The 23,120-nt window shown below is 43.5% G+C and overlaps 1 long non-coding RNA gene across 1 annotated transcript in view; it reads left to right on the top strand.

The window, feature by feature from the left end:
- LOC142740635 (uncharacterized) overlaps nt 1-23,120 on the top strand; it is a 46,185-nt gene that overhangs the window by 17,223 nt on the left and 5,842 nt on the right. The window contains exons 2-4 of the long non-coding RNA XR_012880827.1: nt 18,759-18,955; nt 19,365-19,469; nt 19,557-19,610. This is a non-coding gene — a long non-coding RNA (uncharacterized LOC142740635). The remainder of the gene's footprint in view (nt 1-18,758; nt 18,956-19,364; nt 19,470-19,556; nt 19,611-23,120) is intronic.

Raw genomic sequence — 23,120 nt, 5'->3', positions numbered from 1 at the left:
AAAATAGGACATGTCCAATTTTTTCACGCATCCCTCCATAGACTCATCTATGGGGGATACGAGACATCGCGTCCCGCAGCGCCGAGCACAGATGCACCTTGGGCGTAAAAAACTGCTGTTTTTCACGTCCGAGGTGCGCAACGCTCAAGTAAATAAGGCCTTAGGCTGAGTTCACACGGGGAGGATACGCTGCGTAAAAGAAAGCGGGGCGTATCCGCCCTGTGCGCAGCAGGGAATTTGTGGCGAAAAACCGCACCAAACTGTTTCTCGCCTGGAATGTCTGCTGCGGAAAACTGCAGCACTTAGCCAGCCTGCTTGCACGCCGGCCTCCTGGGATGACCTCTCATCCCAGGAGACCACTTCAGCAGCGGTCACATGGGGTGAAGCGTCATCCCAGGAGGCCGGCCCTCTGACATCATCCAGGCCGGCCTCCTGGGATGACGTTTCATCCATGTGACCGCCACTACAGCCTATGATTGGCTGCAGCGGAGGTCACATGAGATGTAGCGTCATCCCAGGAGCATAAAAAACAGATTCCTAGGTAAGTATAATATATTGTTTGTTTTCTAAGAGGCGTTTTTTGCGGCAGGATCGCTGAGAACCCGCCGCAAAAAATGCAACAACTGCTATTTGTTGCGGAATTTACCTCCCCATTGAATACAATGGGGAAAACCCGCAACAAATAAGGTGCGTTTACGCGAATACAATTGACATGCTGCAGAATAAACTCTGGACCGCAGGTCAGTTTTTTACGCTCAGTATTTACGAAGTGTGTGGATGAGATTTGTTTTATCTCATCCACTTTGCTGCCACTGTATTTGCTGCGGATTTTCTGCAACAAATTCCGTTTCAGAAAATCAGCAGTATTTACGCAACGTGTGAACTGGCCCTTACTCCGTTTACGCAAAGGCTATCTTTTGTATAACAGGAAAAACTATTAAAACGACTGTCCACGTGGGCAATGTTGGTACTTTGTATTACTCCTTATTTAACTCACACTGTAAAGGCCGTAAAAAAAAAAAGTTATTAGCCAAAATAGCTTTTTTTGTTCACATTAGCTAAAAAAAAATGTAATAAAAAATTATCAAAAAGTTGCATGTACAAAAATATTGTACCAAAAAAATAAGCCCTCACACCGCTTAGACAAAAATATTAAAAAAAGTTATGTCTCTCAGTATGTGGGGAAACAAGATTTTTTTTTTTAACAAATAGTTTTCTTTGTAAAAGTAGTAAAATATATAAAAAAAACTATATAAATTTAGTATCACCGTAATCTTATTGAGCCGCAGAATAAAGTTAAATTGTCGTTTTTACCGCACAATGAAAGCCGTAAAATCGAAACCCAAAAAACTATGGAGGAATCAGTTTTTTTCTAATTTCAGCTCACAAAGAATTTTTTTCAGTTTCCCAGTACATTACAGTTAGAGATGAGCGAACTTATGAAAAGTTCGGTTCGGCTAGTTCGCCGAATTTCACGAAAAAGTTCGATTCGGACCGAACTAGTTCTGACCGAACCTGTAATTTCCGTGCGCCGAGCATGGTACTGTCCAGGGTGCTGATAGAGTTAATGGGCTGCACTAACTCTTTCAGCAACCTTGACAGTACATGCTCGGCGCGCGGAAAATACAATTTTAATGTAATAAAAAAATAAAAAAAATATGTACATACTTACATTCCTCCTGTCCGGCCTCCAGCGATGACGTTTCATCCATGTCACCGCTGCAGCCAATCACAGGTTGTAGTGGCGGTCACGCACGTCAGGATGACGTCAGAAGGCCGGCCTCCACGGATGACGCTTCATCCCACGTGACCGCCCCTGCAGCCAATCACAGGCTGCAGCGGCCTCTGCAGCGGCCTCTGCAGCCAATCACACGCTCCTCTCCTGAAATACTCTGTGCTGCCTTAAACTCTGTGGACAGGTCAGGATCCTGTTTCTTTTAAATGCTGCTGGGGAACCCGCTCGATCCACTATATAAGACTGCGCTACAGTGCAGCATTTAAAAGAAACAGGATCCTGACCTGTCCAAAGAGTTTAAGGCAGCACAGAGTATTTCAGGAGATGAGCGTGCAGATTCAGTGCTGCTGTGAACTCTGCTCTTACCATTACGTAGCTCTCAGTCTGTTACCTCTCCTCCACTCCTGTCCTCAGTAACACCTTCACATGATTGGCAAGTCACCACGTAATGGTAAGAGCAGAGTTCACAGCAGCACAGAGTATTTCAGGAGATGAGCATGCGGATCTTGTACGGGGTGGTGACTTGCCAATCATGTGAAGGTGTTATTGAGGACAGGAGTGTAGGAGAGGTGACAGACTGAGAGCTACGTAATGGTAAGAGCAGAGTTCACAGCAGCACTGAATCTGCACGCTCTTCTCCTGAAATACTCTGTGCTGCTGTGAACTCTGCTCTTACCATTACGTAGCTCAGTCTGTTACCTCTCCTCCACTCCTGTCCTCAATAACACCTTCACATGATTGGCAAGTCACCACCCCGCACAAGATCCGCACGCTCATCTCCTGAAATACTCTGTGCTGCTGTGAACTCTGCTCTTACCATTACGTGGTGACTTGCCAATCATGTGAAGGTGTTATTGAGGACAGGAGTGGAGGAGAGGTAACAGACTGAGCTACGTAATGGTAAGAGCAGCGTTCACAGCAGCACAGAGTATTTCAGGAGAGGAGCGTGCAGAGTCTGTGCTGCTGTGAACTCTGCTCTTACCATTACGCAGTTCTCAGTCTGTTACCTCTCCTCCACTCCTGTCCTCAATAACACCTTCACATGATTGGCAAGTCACCACCCCGCACAAGATCCGCACGCTCATCTCCTGAAATACTATGTGCTGCTGTGAACTCTGCTCTTACCATTACGTGGTGACTTGCCAATCATGTGAAGGTGTTATTGAGGACAGGAGTGGAGGAGAGGTAACAGACTGAGAGCTACGTAATGGTAAGAGCAGAGTTCACAGCAGCACTGAATCTGCACGCTCATCTCCTGAAATACTCTGTGCTGCCTTAAACTCTGTGGACAGGTCAGGATCCTGTTTCTTTTAAATGCTGCACTGTAGCGCAGCCTTATATAGTGGATCGAGCGGGTTCCCTAACAGCATTTAAAAGAAACAGGATCCTGACCTGTCAACAGAGTTTAAGGCAGCACAGAGTATTTCAGGAGATGAGCACGGCCAGCCACGAGCAGCCGGTCGTTTTTCCGAGCCGTGCTCCCATTATAAAGTATAGGAGCACGGCCCGTAAAATAAAAAAATAGAACATGTTCTATCTTTTTAACGGCACGGGCACCTTCCCGTGAGAAAACGGGAAGGTACCCGTGGCTAACAGAAGTCTATGGGCCTGCTATTTCGGGTCGTAATTACGACCCGTAATAATGGGTGTTTTTACGGTCGTGTGCATGAGGCCCCGTAATGACGGGTGGCTACATGTGTGCACCCGTCATTACGGCAGCGTTGCTAGGCGACGTCAGTAAATAGTCACTGTCCAGGGTGCTGAAAGAGTTAACTGATCGGTAGTAACTGTTTCAGCACCCTGGACAGTGAATTCCGATCAGAATATATAGTAACCTGTAAAAAAAAAAGACGTTCATACTTACCGAGAACTTTCTGCTTCCTCCAGTCCGGTCTCCTGGCCGTTGCCTTGGTGACGCGTCCCTCTCAACATCCGGCCCGACATTCCTGGATGACGATACAGCCCATGTGACCGCTGCAGCCAATCACAGGCTGCCGCGGCCTCTGCAGCCAATCACAGGCTGCCGCGTCAGAAAAGAAGGTCGGACTGGAGGAAGAAGAGGGACTCGTCACCAAGACAACGACCGGGTACGTATGAAATGCTTTTTATTTTATTTTTAATCAGCAGCCTCTTTTCTCTATCAGTGATTGATAGAGACAAGTGGCTGCCGATTTGTGTAATATTTTTGACCGGGTTCGGCCGAACCTGGTGAAGTTCGGATTCGCTGCGAACCGAACTTTTCCCGATGTTCGGACCGAAACCGGGTTCGGTTGTCCCGGTTCGCTCATCTCAAATTACAGTATATGTTACTTTAAATGGTGCCAATAGAAACTACAACTCACACCTTGGCATTCATACCCTTTTTAGTGACGGTAGAGATGGGGCTGTCGAAGATGAGAAGTTGGGAATGAACAGCAGGTAGAAGTTGGTGAATCCCAGGAAGCATTGTATGACCCTTAAAGAGGCTCTGTCACCAGATTTTGCAACCCCTATCTGCTATTGCAGCAGATAGGCGCTGCAATGTAGATTACAGTAACGTTTTTATTTTTAAAAACGAGCATTTTTGGCCAAGTTATGACCATTTTTGTATTTATGCAAATGAGGCTTGCAAAAGTACAACTGGGCGTGTTTACAGTAAAAGTCCAACTGGGCGTGTATTATGTGCGTACATCGGGGCGTTTTTACTTCTTTTACTAGCTGGGCGTTAGGAATGGGAGTGTATGATGCTGACGAATCAGCATCATCCACTTCTGTTCGTTAATACCCAGCTTCTGGCAGTGCAGACACACAGCGTGTTCTCGAGAGATCACGCTGTGACGTCAGTCACTTCCTGCCCCAGGTCCTCCATCGTGTCGGCCACATCGGCACCAGAGGCTACAGTTGATTCTGCAGCAGCATCAGCGTTTGCAGGTAAGTAGCTACATCGACTTACCTGCAAACGCCGATGCTGCTGCAGAATCAACTGTAGCCTCTGGTGCCGATGTGTCCTCGCTCGTCCGACACGATGCAGGTCCTGGGGCAGGAAGTGAGTGACGACACAGCGTGATCTCTCGAGAACACGCTGTGTGTCTGCACTGTCAGAAGCTGGGCGTTCTGAAGAGAATTGGATGATACTTCTCGTCAGAACGCCCAGCTAGTAAAAGTAGTAAACACGCCCAGATGTAACACACATAATACACGCCCAGTTGGACTTTTACTTTAAACACGCCCAGTTGGACTTTAGCAAGCCTCATTTGCATAAATACAAAAATGGTCATAACTTGGCCAAAAATGCTCGTTTTTTTAAAATAAAAACGTTACTCTTATCTACATTGCAGCGCCGATCTGCTGCAATAGGAGATAGGGGTTGCAAAATCTGGTGACAGAGCCTCTTTAAGCTCTGGGGGCGTGGCCATTCCAGGACAGCCTTTACCTTCTCAGGGTCCATCTTGAGACCCTGATCGGAGATGATATAGCCCAGAAAGGGAAGAGACTTTTTTTCAAACACGCACCTCTCCAGCTTGGCATAAATATGATTCTCCCTTAAACGAAGTAACACCTGGTGGACATGAATCTGATGAGTTACTGGATCTGGAGAAAAAATCAAAATGTCATCGAGATACACCACAACACAGACATAGATGAGATCACGACAAATGTTATTGACAAATTCTTGAAACATCGAGGGGGCGTTACACAGGCTGAAGGGCATAACTAGGTATTCATAGTGCCCATCACATGTATTAAATGCAGTCTTCAACTCGTCACCTTGACGAATCCGGAACAGATTGAAGGCCCACGTAAGGTCCAATTTAGAAAAAAAAATTTCCCCCGAAATCAAAGGCAATGGGTACCTGTTCTTCACCGTGATCTGGTTGAGGCCTCAGTAGTCAATGCAGGGTCGGAGGGATCCATCTTTCTTCTTGATTAAGAAAAACCCAGCTCCGCCCGGGGATGAGGATTTACGAATGAAGCCCCTCTCCAGATTCTTCTTAATGTAGGCAGACATAGACTGGGCCTCGGGCAAGGAGAGGGGGTACACTCAACTGCGAGGAGGGGACAAATCAGGAACCAAGTCGATCAGACAATCATTTGCTCGATGTGGCGGCAAGGTCTCTGCTTCCTACTTATTGAAGACATCCGAGAACATAGAGTAACAAGAAGGCAACCCTGCCAATGACTGAAGCGGAGGAGACTTCAGTGGATGGATATGACCCAGACCGCAGTCGAGACACTTGGGACCCCACTGGAGAACCTCTCCAGAGTTCCAATCCAGGACTGGGGTGTGAAAACAGAGCCAAGGCAAACCCAGCAGCACGGGGTTGACGGCCTTGGGCTGGACAAACAGGGTGATGAGCTCAGAGTGAAGAGCTCCCACTTAAAGTCTCAATGGCTTGGTCACAGACAAAGGTCACAGTCAGGCAATGACAGTCCATCTACTGAGGCAACGATCAAAGGCCTTTCCAGCAGGACAGTGGGCAACTGAAGAAGAACCACAAGGTCTTGGCAGATCAAATTGGCTGCAGAGCCAGAGTCCAGGTAGGCAGAGACCGAATTGGGCCTCTCGTTAGCAATGATGGTCACGGAAATGAACAGTTTGGAGGAGAGTTCGAGATTAAATGCAGTAGCGCCCATGGTTGTCTCTCCAACCAAACCTAGGCGTTGGTTTTTTTTAGCTTCTGAGGACACAGACACACGACATGGCCAGCGAGACCGCAATATAAACAGAGTCCAGAGGTGCGCCTGCGCTGTTTCTCTTGAACGGACAATTTTAGCCGATCCACCTGCATCGGAACCTTGGGCAAAGCAGTAGAAGGCGGCAAGAGGAATTGCTGGAAGTTGGGCGCCAGTCTAGGAAGCCGTCTCTCCTGTCGAACCTCATGAGATCTCTCCCTGAGCCTTATGTCCACCGATTAACAAGCAGAATCAGGTCGTCCAAGGCAGGTGGTAGATCTCAAGCAGCAAGTTTGTCCTTGATCTCGGGCGATAGACCATGCCAGAAGGATGCTACCAAGGCCTCATTGTTCCAGGACAGTTCTCCTGCCAGGGTCCGGAACTGGATGGTGTATTCGGCTATGGAGGTGTCCTCCTGGCGAAGGTTAAAGATAGCAGTGGCTGCCGACGAGACTCGTCCTGGCTCCTCGAAAACAGTATGGAATAACCGGATGAACCCCTGGATGTCTTTTGTCTCGGGTCCCTGACGTTCCCAGATTGAGTTCGCCCATGCCAGGGCCTTGCCAGCAAGTAGAGACACGATGAAGGCGAACTTGGTTCCGTCCGACGGAAATGCTTGGGCGTGCAGGGTAAAATGGATATGGCATTGGTTCAGAAACCCCCTGCACGTATTTGCGTCTACATAGAACCGAGAAGGTAATGGCAGCGAACCGGAACTTCCAGGAGGTGTAGCAGGAGGGTCGATCAGAGGAGCTTGCATAGGAGCAGGAAGGGAAACAGCTAGCGCCCCTAGCTGTTGTGCCATGGAGTCCACTGCCACAAGAAGTTGATCCTGTCTTGCTCGGAGATCCTGCAGATCCGCCTGCATGGCTGGGGGAGGGTGACATGCCCTTGAATTGGTCAGCGGGGTCCATGGCCTGAGCGTACTGTCACGATGCGGGGTGTGGACCCACTGGGACGTACCACATAGCGGGATGACAGCTGGCCAAACAGGTATAGTACAGAGTCTATAGTCCAGAAAGAGTACTTGTGGCAACTCGGACAGTAGCAAGGCAGGCTCGGCTGGGACCAGGCAGCAGGTAGACGTCAGGCGCGGAGTAGCAGAACAGGCATGGAGTACAGCACAACACGACAACAGCTCAGCACGGCACTTGACCAGGATAGCACGGGAAACAGGATACAGGAACAGGGAACCCTTGGGAACTGGAAGACACTAGGAGATTATTTGCAAGACAAACTTTGGGTAATGAACAACGCTCAGGCAAAGAACAAGAGGGCAGAGCCTTTTTATAGTCCAGTAGCATTCTGGGCTCGATTGCAGACTTCCTGCAATTATGCGCGCACTGGCCCTTTAAGACCGTGTACGCGCGGGCGGCGCGCCCTCTGGGAGAAAATCTCGATAACAGGAAGTGAATGCCGGCGCCTCACAGGGGCTGCAGGGAACTCACGTGTCCATGGCCGCGGCCGTCAAGGGGTAAGTCAGAACGATGGACCGCGGCCATAGACGTTACATGTATTAATAAAATATACTACTCTATTCAAAATAAATCTATACCTATACCAACTAATTTTAAAACTTGACAAAACTAATATCACATGATCTCCTTAGTATACAACTCTAACAACATCTGACATTATGTTCAGCCTTCTGTAGATCTTTATATAACAGTATTTGTCCCATGAAATCCTGTAGGGAGGGAGGAACACAGACTTCTCGGTAAGTATCAGGCTTTTTTTTTTTGAGTTGTGTTTTGTGCAGCGGGATCGCTGTGGAATCACTGCTATTTGTTGCGGGATTTAGCTCCCCATTGAATTCAATGGAGAATTCCCGCAACAAATAAGCTGCTTTTACGCAAATATAATTGACATGCTGAAAATTTCCGCAGCACAGGTCAATTTCTGAGCGTTTTTTCCGCTCATTGTTTATGCAGCATGTGGATGAGATTTTTTCAAACTCATCCACTTTGCTGCTACTATATTCTACCGGGTTTTTTTCATCCGCCATTCCGGACGGAAAAAACGCAGCAAATCTGCAATGTGTGAACAACCCCGTACGTGCCAAAAAACACGTAAAAAACGCGTCAAAATACCTATACTTTAAAAAACGCTAGCTTTTTTGACACGTTTACAAGTCGTTTTTTTAGCGCCCTGTGAACAAGGCCTAAGACTTGTTTTCGACTAATAAAAATATCCCCATACCTGGTGTACAAGAAACTAAAACTTTAAGAAATATGATTTAATTTACTACTCTCAAGAGAATATATCATATATAATATATCATAGAATCAATATATGACATTGATTCTAACTAATAAAACAGTGACAGATGCTTCAGGAAAGACAAACTCCACTCATGATATTTGGAAAGTTGCTTGATTTTGCATTTAGAAAGCAAATGAACTAGAAAAACAATTCAGCACAAAGTTGTTCATAGTCTTAAAGGGAGAGAGCAGGGAAATGTGATTTAGCTATTACCTTTTCTTTCCTATGTGATGTACTCTGAAGAATACAGATCAGTTAGAAAATATTCTATGTTCTATATTAATTATAATAAATTGAACACTCCTTAAATAAATACTCTCGAGTTTTACTCTTTATTTTTATCTTTTGTAAGTAAGAAGCTACATGAACATACACATCCATAATAATAAATCTACCTGCCTAATATTGTGTACGTCCCCCTCGTGCCACCTGTGTTATTTCGCACCAAGTCATTAGCAGATCCTTCAAAGAAGCACTTTAGTAATTTTTCTTGAAAATGTGATTAAGTTCCATGTAGTGAGTTGTATTGGCTTAATGGTTGCTTTATTTTACGGTTAGCCGCTCCCTTCTGGGCCGCTGTTGTGACACCTGATCTCCATTCTGACTTCCTAAAGACTACAGCGTCTACTGTAGGGACCTGTAGTCAGTCTCTCAATGTAAATCTATGGGAGTCTCAATATATGTGACCCAACAGCAGCCCGGAAAGGAGCTTACTGTAAAATAAAGCACCCAGTAAGCTAATACACCTCACTACATTTCACTTCACATTTTCATACGCGGGAGTAATTCTTTAAGTCCTGTAAGTTTTGAGGTGGGTTCGCCATGGGTCGGACTTGTTTATCCAGCACATGCCACAGATGCTTGATCAGATCTGATGGGGATCTGATGAGATCAGGAGAATTTGGAGGCCAGGTCCACACCTTGAACTCTTTGTTATGTTCCTCAAACCCTTCCTGAACAATTTTTGCAGTGTGGCAGGGAGCTTTATCCTGCTGAAAGAGACCACTAGAGAATACCATTGTTATGAAGGGGTGTGGTAGTTGGTACGAGTCAAAGTAACATTCAGACGGATGCCAGGACCCAAGGTTTTCTGGACCTGGCAGACATGCTGCAGGCATTTGATAAACATTGTGACCCCAAAAAGAATGAGACTGTGTAGAGAAACAAGTTATTTTCAAGAAATCAGGAGGCTCGGGAGAATGTGGACAGATAAATGAGCTGAGCAACCTGTGGATTTGGGGACATTAGAGAGTCCCTCATCAGAGACAGAATATTGTGTGGCATCAGAGACTCTCGTCTCAGAGAAAGATTACTGGGTCCACATAAAAAACTTTATATCACAATGTTAAATATGTGCTTCATACAATGACAAGCAACCTAAGGAGACAACCACATGCAATTCCAAACAGGATATGCTCAAAAATAGGAACAGATCTGTTCATGTGGAGTGATAAAGAACATGTGAGAACTGTGGACTATTTTCCAACTTCCGGGAGGTGGACTATTTACAGGACACAAGGGCAAAAACAGTGATTAAAAAATGCAAGGCTAATTTTGCCAGGTATAGCATTCCTGATATTGTGTTCTCTGACAACGCTGCTCAATTTACATCTGAAGAGTTCAAAAAATTCAGTACGATATGAGAATTTGAGTTTTCACTGCTGACCCTGCTTTGCCATTACTTTGAGGATATCCTGCTAAAGCCAAAGTTTGTGGGTAAGGTTGGAGCCAAACTGAAGAGGAATCAAACAATGATTTTCTCTGTGCCACTCTGTGTCAATTTCGTTCTCACCCCATTAATATTTAGAAGATAGATTCACGCACTCCGCAGTTTGTAATGCAGTAATATTTTATTCGTAAAGTGTCAAAATTTAGTGTGTAACGTTTCGGCCTACAAATACGGCCTTGATACAAAATACACATACACATAAATATGGGACATAATAGCTGTGTATAGATGTCCCATTAATAGGTGCATAATCGATACGTCTCTGGACATTAAAGGGGTTTTGCCATGAAAGACATTTATGACATATCCAAAGGATATTCCAACAAAGTAGTAGGACAACAGCACACGTCTCCAAATCTTCAAAAAGGTTTTATTGTCAAAACATCTTACGGTAAACAGGCAACGTTTCGACCCGTAGTGAGTGAAGGGTCTTTCTCAAGGCTTGAGAAAGACTCTTCACTCACTACGGGTCGAAACATGGCCTGTTTATCGTAAGCTGTTTTGACAATAAAACCTTTTTGAAGATTTGGAGACATGTGCTGTTGTCCTACTACTTTGTTGGAATTTACATTATGCCAGAGAAGGTTTGCCTGGCTTGACAGAGTGCACCGCACCGGAAACTCGGGACATGTGCTGCTTCAAAAATGTTCTATTTTTGGCTCAATATCCACAGGATATGTCATAAATGTCAGATAGATGCAGGTACCACCTCTGGGACCCGCGCCTATCTCTAGAACGGGGCCCCCTAAATGCCGTTCTAGCTTTTTGTGATCACGCTGCCTCTTGGCCATTTAGTGATGACATACTGATGTCCTCGCGTGTGCAGGGAAGGGGCTGGAGCGTGTGCAGCGCGTGCTCCTGGCATTGAGCACTACTAATTGCTAAGGCAAATTCAAGTAAAGATGCTATGGGAATGTGCTACAAGTGTATAGGTACGCATGGAGGGAGAACCAATATAAATGAAGCAGAGATGGGAGGAGGCAAATCAAAAAAGAAAAAAGCAGAAAAGGATAAGAAGCCAAGAATGGCTAAGGTGACAGTATATACTTGATATTAAAAAAAACAAATAAATAGATAGATGGCGCTCCTCTGAGGTCATAACGTACTTTGTAACAAATGAAATCTGTGCAAGTGAATCTGAGTTGATTCTCCTGATAGTGTTGTGCAAGATCGTCGGCACAACTCAACTTTGATGCGTATCGGGTGAATTCACCATGGTATCGGCACACTGAGCAAGCCTCTGGAGCAGACCCTTGGTGTATAGTTCCGGGATTAAAGTTTCTGCCGTGGTCGGGTAATTCTCAGATGAAGAAAGTTAAAAAAATCCTCCTGGTGTCGGGCGCTCTTGTGTGGATGGTTCAGTAAGTCCACAATCGGATTTTATTAAAAACTATTTATTCAGTGGACATGCTAAAAAGTGTAAAATACAATTACTGCAACGCGTTTCAACCTCGCACCGAGATCTTCGTCAGGCATATAGAATTTGGACACAAGAATCGCACTAAATACCAATGTCTTATTGTTGACGCCGAGGTCAGATAGTAAAGGTGAGGGTTCATTGCAAAGGTGAGGGTTCATCACTTCTCAGCTTTTTTGCTAAGATCAAGTGTAGTACCTGCTCAAGCTGAGGTTAGTAATCATCCCTTTCCGGTGGAGGAGCTGCCATCGTAGAAGGATGACAGAACACCGAGGTGAGAGCAGGGAACCACAACGGTCATCGCTCTGGGGTATGCATTTGGTTTAAAGGTACCACTCGTAGGTGACCAGGCGACCGCCGGATCGAGGTCAGGAGGTCGGGTAGTTTGGAAGCCCGAGTTGCTATGTGCCCCAGGGCTGGTGACCCTGGGGTGCCCTAACTCACTGGGGGTGGGATCCCACTGAGTGAAGGCACATTTGCACGGACTCCCTTTCTCATTATTTGAGCACACACCTTTATTCTCCCGGCCTTCTGGCTGGGAGATGAGGATTTTTTTTATACCTGACGGATGTCCAGGCTGTATCACAGCGCACATCCACTTATTTAATTTTGTTTTTTCACTGTGTGTTTTGTCACAAGATTTTCGGGATGTGGTGCCCTTTTGGGACCCTCATGAGGTCTAGGGGGAAAATTTGTGGCCATCTGGTTCCGTTTTCCCCTGCAACCCGGCCTCCCTTCCTCGGAGGGGAGGTGCAACCTTGATGCTGGCTCAAAGGTGGACACTGGGGTGGCAGCCCAGGTAGAAGCCTTGGGGTGTGTTTGGGTCTCCCTAAGCTTCGGCGAGGGGGGATCATTGATCCTCGATCCTCTAGGCCTATGCTTTGAAGGGTCGTGGAATGGTTATGCAGGGCCTCTCTCTTTTAAGAGAAGGGCTGCAATAGACCGCATTCTTGTGCACTTTTTGTGTCGCACTCCCGCACATTTTATGCACTTTCGTGAGAGAAAGCACGGCTCGGGCTTTTTATAAAAGAGGTGAGGGTTAATTGTATCTGTATATACTTCTCATTGCGGGATATACCTATTTATTTCCCCTGAACTGTACTTTTAATTTAAAAAAAGCGGCGGGGAGAACGTTATGTCGTTTTTTGTAATATTTTCACTTTCTTCTGTTTATATTTTCTCTTCCTACGCCCACGTTAAACTGGCATTGAAGTTTGTGAATCCAATATGCCGCCCTCTTTTTGAGCATTTTAAACCTATTACCCCCTTTCCTAGGTTACATAGTTACATAGTTACATAGTTACATAGTTAGTACGGCTGAAAAAAGACACATGTCCATCAAGTTCAACCAAGGGAAGGGAAAAGGGAAGGAAAAATTTCTACACATAGGAGCTAATATTTTTTTGTTCTAGGAAATTATCTAACCCTTTTTTAAAGCCATCTACTGTCCCTGCTGTGACCAGCTCCTGCGGTAGGCTATTCCATAAATTCACAGTTCTCACTGTAAAGAAGCCTTGTCGCCTCTGCAGCTTGAACCTTTTTTTCTCCAGACGGAGGGAGTGCCCCCTTGTTTTTTGAGGGGGTTTTACAAGGAACAGGATTTCACCATATTTTTTGTATGTGCCATTAATATATTTATATAAGTTAATCATGTCCCCCCTTAGTCTTCTTTTTCAAGGCTAAATAGGTTTAATTCTTTCAATCTTTCCTCATAACTTAAATTCTCCATGCCCCTTATTAGCTTCGTTGCTCTTCTTTGTATTTTTTCCAACTCCAGGGCATCCTTTCTATGAACTGGAGCCCAGAACTGAACTGCATATTCTAGATGAGGCCTCACTAATGCTTTGTAAAGTGGCATTATTACATCCCTGTCCCGCGAGTCCATGCCTCTTTTAATACACGACAATATCCTGCTGGCCTTTGAAGCAGCTGATTGACACTGCATGCTGTTATTGAGTTTATGATTTACAAGTACACCCAGATCCTTCTCAACAAGTGAATCCGCCAGTGTAGCGCCCCCTAGGACATATGATGCATGCAGGTTGTTGGTACCAAGATGCATAACTTTACATTTATCTACATTAAACTTCATCTGCCAAGTGGACGCCCAAACACTTAGTTTGTTTAAATCTGCCTGTAATTCATGAACATCTTCCATAGTCTGAACTATATTACATAGCTTGGTGTCATCTGCAAAAATAGAAATAGTGCTATTAATCCCTTCCTCTATATCATTAATAAATAAGTTGAATAATAGTGGTCCCAGCACTGAACCCTGGGGTACACCACTTATAACCGGGGACCATTCAGAGAAGGAATCATTGACCACAACCCTCTGGATACGGTCCTTGAGCCAATTCTCAATCCAATTACAAACTATATTTTCTAAACCTATAGTCCTTAATTTACCCATTAGGCGTCTATGGGGGACAGTGTCAAATGCCTTTGCAAAGTCCAAAAACACTAAATCCACAGCGGCCCCTCTGTCTAGACTTCTGCTCACCTCTTCATAAAAACAGATTAGGTTAGTTTGACAACTTCTGTCCTTAGTGAAACCGTGCTGGCTGTCACTTATAATGCTATTTATTGTCACATAATCCTGTATATAGTCCCTCAATAGCCCCTCAAACATTTTCCCCACGATGGATGTTAAGCTTACTGGTCTATAATTACCCGGGGAAGACCTAGAGCCCTTTTTGAAAATAGGCACCACATTTGCCCTGCGCCAGTCCCTTGGCACTATACCAGTCACTAGAGATTCTCTGAATATTATGAAAAGGGGGACAGAAATAACTGAACTAAGCTCTTTAAGAATTCTAGGGTGTAACCCATCTGGTCCCGGAGCCTTGTGCACATTTATTTTATTTAATTTAGCTTGGACCATCTCTACATTCATCCAATTCAGTATATCAACTGATATATTAACAGCACTGGCACCGGCTACATCAGCTGCTCTTTCTTCTGTTGTATATACAGAGCTAAAGAACCCATTTAGTAACTCTGCCTTCTCTTGATCCCCTGTGATCAACTCCCCATTACCATTATCTAGGGGTCCTACATGTTCAGACCTTGGCTTTTTTGCATTTATATGCTTGAAGAATTTTTTAGGATTTGTTTTACTATCCTTGGCCACCTGCCTTTCATTTTGTATTTTTGCTAATTTTATTACATTTTTACAGATTTTATTAAGCTCTTTATATTTTACAAAGGCTACAGCTGTACCCTCAGATTTGTATTTTTTAAATGCCCTTTTTTGTCATGTATTGCCCCTTTCACAGAAGGTGTAAGCCATGTGGGGTTTAATTTGAGTCGTTTATACTTATTACCTGTAGGAATAAATTTTGCACTATAATAACTCAAAGTAGATTTGAAAATCTCCCATTTATCATTTGTTCCATTATTTGACATTAGTTCTTCCCAGTCTATATCCTGAATTGCAGCCCTCATCCTGGGGAAATTGGCTTTCTTAAAATTAAATGTTTTTGCCCTCCCAGCCTGCGTTTGTTTTTTACAATATAGGTAAAATGTAACTATATTATGATCACTGTTACCGAGGTTTTCACGAACATTGACATTCCCAACAAGATCTGCATTATTAGAAATGACCAGATCCAACAGAGCTTCACCTCTAGTCGGGTCTTCCACAAACTGGCCCATAAAATTTTCCTGCAACAGGTTGAGGAAATGTCTCCCCTTTGCAGTTGAAGCCGAACCATGACACCAATTAATATCCCGGAAATTAAAATCTCCCATTATCACTACAGTACCCGCCTGTGCAGCCCGCTCCATCTGTTTATATATCTGACCTTCCATCTCCTCAGTTATATTGGGGGGTCTATAGATTACACCAAAAGTAATTTTTTCAGTGTTTACCTCCCTTTCTAGTTCCACCCACAAGGTTTCAACCTCCTCACAGTCTTCACCCACTATTGTCTCTTTCACACTCGCCTTCATATCACTTCTCACATACAGACATACACCACCACCTTTCCTATTTGTCCTGTCTTTACGAAAAAGTGTAAAACCCTGTAGATTTACAGCCCAGTCATGTGAAGAGTCCAGCCATGTTTCAGCAACACCAACTATATCTATATTTTCTTCCAGTATCAAGGCCTCCAGCTCCCCCATTTTGCTTGCTAGACTTCTGGCATTTGTGAACATACACTTTAACTTGCCTGTCAGTTTTTCACTTTTATTATCAGAAATGTGATTTGACATTAATCGGTCCTTTTTATTTACACTGATGTTTTGTAACGAAAGGATCTCCTTATCTTGTTGTCTAGTCCTCTCCCCACATTCTGTTTCTCCCCCCACCAATATAGTCTGACCCCTCTCTAACCTGGCTACCCCTTTTTTTTCTACATTGACCTCCCTCCTCAGCCCTAGTTTAAATACTCCGCCACCCCAGCTAGAATTCTCTCCCCCAGCACAGCGGACCCCCTTCTATTGTTGAGGCACATGTTCAAGAACCTGGAACTTGAGTTGCAAAATATTTTGTTTCTGTATGTGGAAGTTATAGGGGATAGGTAATAGTGGGTTTTTGCAGCAAAAGGTGGACTTCTGCTTGCCAATGTGGGCACTAATGGTTTGGGTAGTTTCTCAAACATACGCCGTCCCACATGGGCACTTGATTAAATAGACCACATATTTGGAGTCACACGTGAAGAACTCTTGGATGGGGAATGGTTTGTCTGAATGTGGATGGTGAATTTTATCGCCTTTAAGTATGTTTGAACATTGTGCACAGTGGTGGCATGGAAATGTGCCTTTCTTGGGTGTATTAAGAAAACATTTTCGTGGCAGTTTGATTTTAGATTCCTCATCTGCTTTGAATAATCTGTCCCGGAGGTTCTTAGGTCTGCGATTACATGGCTGTATTTGTAGGCCGAAACATTACACACACAATTTTGACACTTTCTGAATAAAACATTACTGCATTACAACTAATGCTCAAGTCTAACTTTTGTAGGGGGATCAGGATAGGCAAGCTTATTATTACAATTTATCTGTAAAGGATCTGCTTGTTCCCCAGAGAAAAGAAAATTTACGGATTCAGCCAATTGGCAAATATGACAAATACTGGAAAAAGCAACTGTTGTTCAGAAACGTGGACCTAGGTCCTATGGAATTGTAACAGAGGAAGAATGAAGACTAGGGAGAAATCGGAGACATCTGAGAAAGACACAAGAACGAGATGATGCATGGCGGTTTTTTTTTTTTTTACAAAATACAGTATCTAAGACATAAATTTGGTTTTACAGTAATCGTACTGATTGTGCAGAATTAAGATAACATGTAATTTTTACCATTCCGTGACTACGCCCCTGGGTTTGATCAATGAGGGGTTAAAGTACCCAGAATTGTAAAAATTACAGATCTGTTGTGCTTCTTAAATATTTAGTTCTTTGCAAACTCAAGGTGGCACTGTTGCTTCTACAATTCAAGGAAGATTTTAGATTAATGTGAAAACTTTCCACACATAATATAATTTATAAATTCAGGATAAACCTGAATAGATATGTCTGGGTATACATTTTGCCCAATCACAGCAGTTCTCCATGTACTGCCCATCTCTCAAACATGTCATTTATATACTATATATATATATATATATATATATATATATATATATATATATATATATATATATATATATATATATAGTTATGAAGTCATCTTAACAGGGTCAATTAAGTTAATACAGAAATCATATAAAATAAATAGAATGTAAAATAAAACAATTACAAGCAAATTGCCAAGGATTGTACATTTTCCAACATGTGAAGCCATCCATCTGTGCCACAAATGATTAGCTATGACATTTTTTTTTTGGGGGGGGGGGAGGCACTATACTCCTGTTCTAGTACAGGTCCTCTAATTGCCCTGATGCCTGAGGGGCCCAAAATGCAATAGTATTAGAAATGGCACATGGTAGTTGGAGGATATCGATAAGATTTTGTATTGAGGACCAGCAACCTAACAAAGGTCCCCAGGGCCGATATCAGGAATTTCTGGGCCCCTCAATACCGGGAGGGGGGGGGTCAATCGTGCAACAAAAAGTGGCAGGGTCAGGGGTGTGAAGCAAACTGGCAAGAGCTCTGTAAAGGTGTATTGGGAGACAGTATTTGTGCATGGGCTCCGTGGGTGTGTAGTGCGAGGGAACATAAAATAAAAATCATTGCACCAAAGCTGCTGCCTGTGCAGAGTCACTCACCAAGATGCAGCTGTAGCTGCTGCTTCTGTGTCCTGCAGTCTCTACAAACTCCCACTGCCACGGCATTTCTGGATAAAGTCCCTGCCTCTTCCTCACACGCGGCACCCACATTACTTGCGACCAGACCAAATGCCTAAATTCATTCAGTCCCTGAACAGACCCCTAAATTAATTCAGACCCCTGAACAGACCCCTAAATTAATTAGGAGTTCGACCAGATCTCTAAATGTATTCAGACCCCCAACCAGACCCCTTAATTATTTCAGACCCCAACATTTGACATTTTTCAAACCCTGGACCAGACTTCTAAATTAATTCAGACCCCAGACCCCCTAAAATTATTTGGTCCCCAGACAAGATCACCTAATTCAATCAGGCTCAATACCAGCTCCCCCAAAAAAAATTCAGACCCCCTATGTACTTACCTCTCCCGAGTTCCACCTTAAGCTCTGCTGTTGCCATGCGCCGCCACAGTCCATTCCTTTCTCTAGGGTAACAGCTGCTAGAACCTTGCTCACAGATTCCTGACACTGGCCAGCGTTAGAATGTTGTGTGCGTCATAGTTGTGGCAATGGCGGCGGACGGTCCCCTTATATTAGCGACTGTGACTCTGACAACTGGGAGTTATTATATTGGGAACTTTTGTACTAAGTGATAGGACTGATGAAATGGCGATAAAACCTGATGTGTCCCGGGCTCCTTGCATACAGACATTACATGATCAGATTTATTTTACGATCTTTTTGTAGAGCTGTGCATCAGTGAATGTGACTCCAGTAACACCAATAACTCTGCCTCCAACTGACCTAAAGCCCAAGTGAAGAACATCAGAATGCCAACTAGCTAGAGGAGACCTTGTCTTCACATCAACCACCTCAGCTTAGTGAGCAGGACCTCAGTAACATCTACATGGTCGATGAGGCTACTCAGGTGAACAAACACTGAGGTGAGTGTGACAAGGGCTGTACAAGTTCAAGGAAAAAAAACTCTGATACTGAACAATAATTTACAATATTCCTCAGATTGGAGTCTTCATAAATCGCTTTGTAAATTATTTTCTTTAATCTCTTGTAATGATGTTGAGTCACATGATGTTTCGTCTCCATTTATATGCAAAGCTGAATTCAGAATACTGCTGGTATCCTGTTACCATAGAACAGTGCATTTGGGAGCTCAAAAAACAATATAAAAAGAGCTCAAAATCTGATTAAAAACTGTAAGGTATCTACAAAACTACTTATTTTTTATGACCATTGGATTCTAGGAAGTTAAAATGATCCATGATAAACTAATAGCAGTTTATTGTCTATCTAATACAATCCAATGAGGGTAATTCATGTATTTGGTGTCTGCAGTTTGGGCCCTCGAATCCTCTTGCTCCTCTGGACTTTGGCCACCTGAACAAGAAGTTCTCTTTGCCGCTACTAGAAATAAGACCAATACCATCTGGAGAAGCGTCTGTAAGTGGAGCTTGTGTCCTGTGTTTACTCGTATCTGAATTCCAGAAGTTTTTCTAGTTACTAATCATGTTTTATTATGTTTGTTAGAAGCCGAAACCACCTTTGAACAGCCAGCTGATACACGTGACTAAGGCCGATCTTGTAAGTCCTGATGTGTAATGTATTGTATTGTACATAGCGCTATAGTCCAATCACTGAGTTATATATGAATGAGCTTTTACATATAGATAATTTAAGGTTCAGTTCAATGTTGTACAGATGTAGCAGTCGCCACTTTGACTGTTGTGGTGCGCTGTTTCTATAATTTCAAGTGCCCAGATATGACATTACCACCTAAGTATTCCACACCAGCCAAAATGGTGACAGATAGTTCTCCCTCACCAGTGTCGGATTGGGTTTACTTAGGCCCACCAGAGTATATGATTCTGAGGGCCCACCCTCCATCTATATAGAACATGCACATGTCCAATTTTTATTTCATCATAGTCCTTGTTGTTATTATTGTACACACAGGACATATCATCAATAAGGTCCAATAGGTAATTTGTGAATCATCCCATAAGAAATAAACCCTAGCAGCAAGTGATTGTCTTCAAAGCACTCCAAATGGGCTTGTCTTCTGTGGACCTTTAAGGCCCATTATTGTGCTAGAGTCTGGACCCATCGGAGGATCCTCTGGTTCTCTGGTGGGCCAGTCCAACCCTGTCTCTCATGGTGGAGATAACAAGGGAGACAGTCACTACAATAGGGGAGGAGTGTACCCATAGGAAAAAACAAAACAAAATGGTGCTTCCTATGTTCTGATTCATACCACCACTATCCATCAACAGGACCTGGCACTTGCTCATCCTCCTCCTTTCCTTCCCCTGTTGAAGAGAAGAGTCACGCTCAGCTTTAACTGGGTCCCACATTTTCCGTTGGCCCCTGAAGAGCTGCATGGGCCTCTTTTTTATATTCGCTGAAGAGCATTACCCCTGGCTGGGAAATAGAGAAAAAGTTTGTTTACTACAGTATATTGTTCAACAGGGACAGAGAAAGCTCATATCAGCCTGGATCACGTTTCATCCTTTCTTGGCTTCTTCTGGGTATATTAATAACAATTTCAGATTAGAAAAACACTAGAGCTATTTCTTCATTATTGTTGATAACATTAGTAGTATAGAGCTCTGGACTATTAACCCCTTCCCTCTTTAGCCACTTTTGACCTTCCTGACCGGGCCTCATTTTTCAAATCTGACATGTGTCACTTTATGTGGTAATAACTCCGGAATGCTTTCACCTATCCAAGCGATTCTGAGATTGTTTTCTCGTGACACATTGGACTTTATGTTACTGGCAAAATTTGCTCGATATGTTCAGTATTTAATTGTGAAAAACACCAAAATTTAGCGAAAAATTGCAAAAATTAGCATTTTTCTCAATTTAAATGTATCTGCTTGTAAGACAGACAGTTATACCACCCAAAATTGTTTCTAATTAACATCACCCATATGTCTACTTTAGATTGGCATCGTTTTTTGAACATCCTTTTATTTTTCTATGACCTCACAAGGCTTAGAACTTTAGCAGCAATTTCTCACATTTTCAAGAAAATTTCAAAAGGCCATTTTTACAGGGGCCAGTTCAGTTGTGAAGTGGCTTTGAGGGCCTTATATATTAGAAACCCCCAAAAAGTCACCCCATTTTAAAAACTTCACCCCTCAAAGTATTCAAAACAGCATTTAGAAAATGTCTTAACCCTTTACACATGTCACAGGAATTAAAGCAATGTAGAGGTGAATTTTACAAATTTCATATTTTTTTGCAGAAATAAATTTTTAGTACAATTTTTTTTATAACACAGAAGGTTTTACCAGAGAAATGCAACTCAATATTTGTTGCCCAGTTTCTGCAGTTTTAGGAAATATCCCACATGTGGCCGTAGCGTGCTACTGGAATGAAGCATCGGCCTCAGAAGCAAAGGAGCACCTGGTGGATTTTGGGGCCTTATTTTTGTTAGAATAAATTTTAGGCACCATGTCAGGTTTGAAGGGCCCTTGCGGTGCCAAAACAGTCAAAATCCCCCAAAAGTGACCCCATCTGGGAAACTACACACCTCAAGGAAATTATCTAGGGGTATAGTGAGCATTTTGACCGCACAGCTTTTTTACAGAAATTATTAGAAGTAGGCCGTGAAAATTAAAATCAACATTTCTTCAAAGAAAATGTAGGTTTAGCGATTTTTTTTCTCATTTTCACAAAGACTAAAGGAGAAAAAGCACCGTAAAATTTGTAAAGCAATTTCTCCCGAGTAAAACAATACCCCACATGTGGTAATAACCGGTTGTTTGGAGACACGGCGAGGCTGAGAAGGGAAAGAGCGCTATTTGGCTTTTGGAGCTCAAGTTTAGCAGGAATGGTTTGTGGAGGCCATGTCACATTTACAAAGCCCCTGAGGGGACAAAACAGTGGAAACCCCCCACAAGTGACCCCATTTCGGAAACTACGCCCATTGAGGAAATTATCTAGGGGTATAGTGAGCGTTTTGACCCAACAGGTTTTTTGCATAAATTATTGGAAATAGGCCCTGAAAATGACAATCTAAATTTTTTCAAAGAAAATGTAGGTTTAGCTAATTTTTTCTCATTTCCACAAAGACTAAAGGAGAAAAAGCACCGTAAAATTTGTAAACCAATCTCTCCAGAGTAAAACAATGCCCCACATGTGGTAGTAAACGGTTGTTTGGAGACACGGCAGGGCTGAGAAGGGAAAGAGCGCTATTTGGCTTTTGGAGCTCAAGTTTAGCAGGAATGGTTTGCGGAGGCCAGGTCACATTTACGAAGTCCCTGAGGAGACAAAACAGTGGAAACCCCCCACAAGTGACCCCATTTTGGAGACTACACCCATTGAGGAAATTATCTAGGGGTATAGTGAGCTCTTTGACCCCACAGGTTTTTTGCAGAAATTATTGGAAGTAGGCCCTGAAAATAAAAATCAAAATTTTTTCAAAGAAAATGTAGGTTTAGCTTATTTTTACTCATTTCCACAAGGACTGAAGGAGAAAAAGCACCACAAAATTTGTAAAGCAATTTCTCCCGAGTAAAACAATGCCCCACATGTGGTAATAAACGGCTGTTTGGAGACACGGCTTGGCTTAGAAGGGAAAGAGCGCTATTTGGCTTTTGGAGATCACATTGAGCAGGAATGGTTTGCGGCGGCCATGTCACATTTGCAAAGCCCCTGAGGGGAAAAAACAATGAAAACGCCCAAAAAGTGACACCATTTAGGAAACTACACCTCTTGAGGAATTCATCTAGGGGCGTAGTGAGCATTTTGACCCCACAGATGTTTCATAGAATTTATTAGAATTGGGCAGTGAAAATAAAAACAATCCTTTTTCTTCAATAAGACGTAGCTTTAGCGCAAATTTTTTCATTTTCGCAACAAATAAAGGAAAAAAAGAACCCAACATTTGTAAAGCAATTTCTACCGAGTACGGCAATACCCCATATGTGGTCATAAACTGCTGTTTGGGCACACGGCAGGGCTCAGAAGGGAAGGACCGCCATTTGGAGTGCAGATGTTTCTGGATTGGTTTCTGGGCGCCTGTGGGCCCAAAACAGTGGAAACCCCCCAGAAGTGACCCCATTTTGGAAACTACACCCCTCAATG

Source organism: Rhinoderma darwinii, chromosome 2 (genome assembly GCF_050947455.1).
Source record: "Rhinoderma darwinii isolate aRhiDar2 chromosome 2, aRhiDar2.hap1, whole genome shotgun sequence".
Taxonomy (NCBI): Eukaryota; Metazoa; Chordata; class Amphibia; order Anura; family Rhinodermatidae; genus Rhinoderma; species Rhinoderma darwinii.
This window is presented reverse-complemented; position numbering and strand designations above follow the sequence as displayed.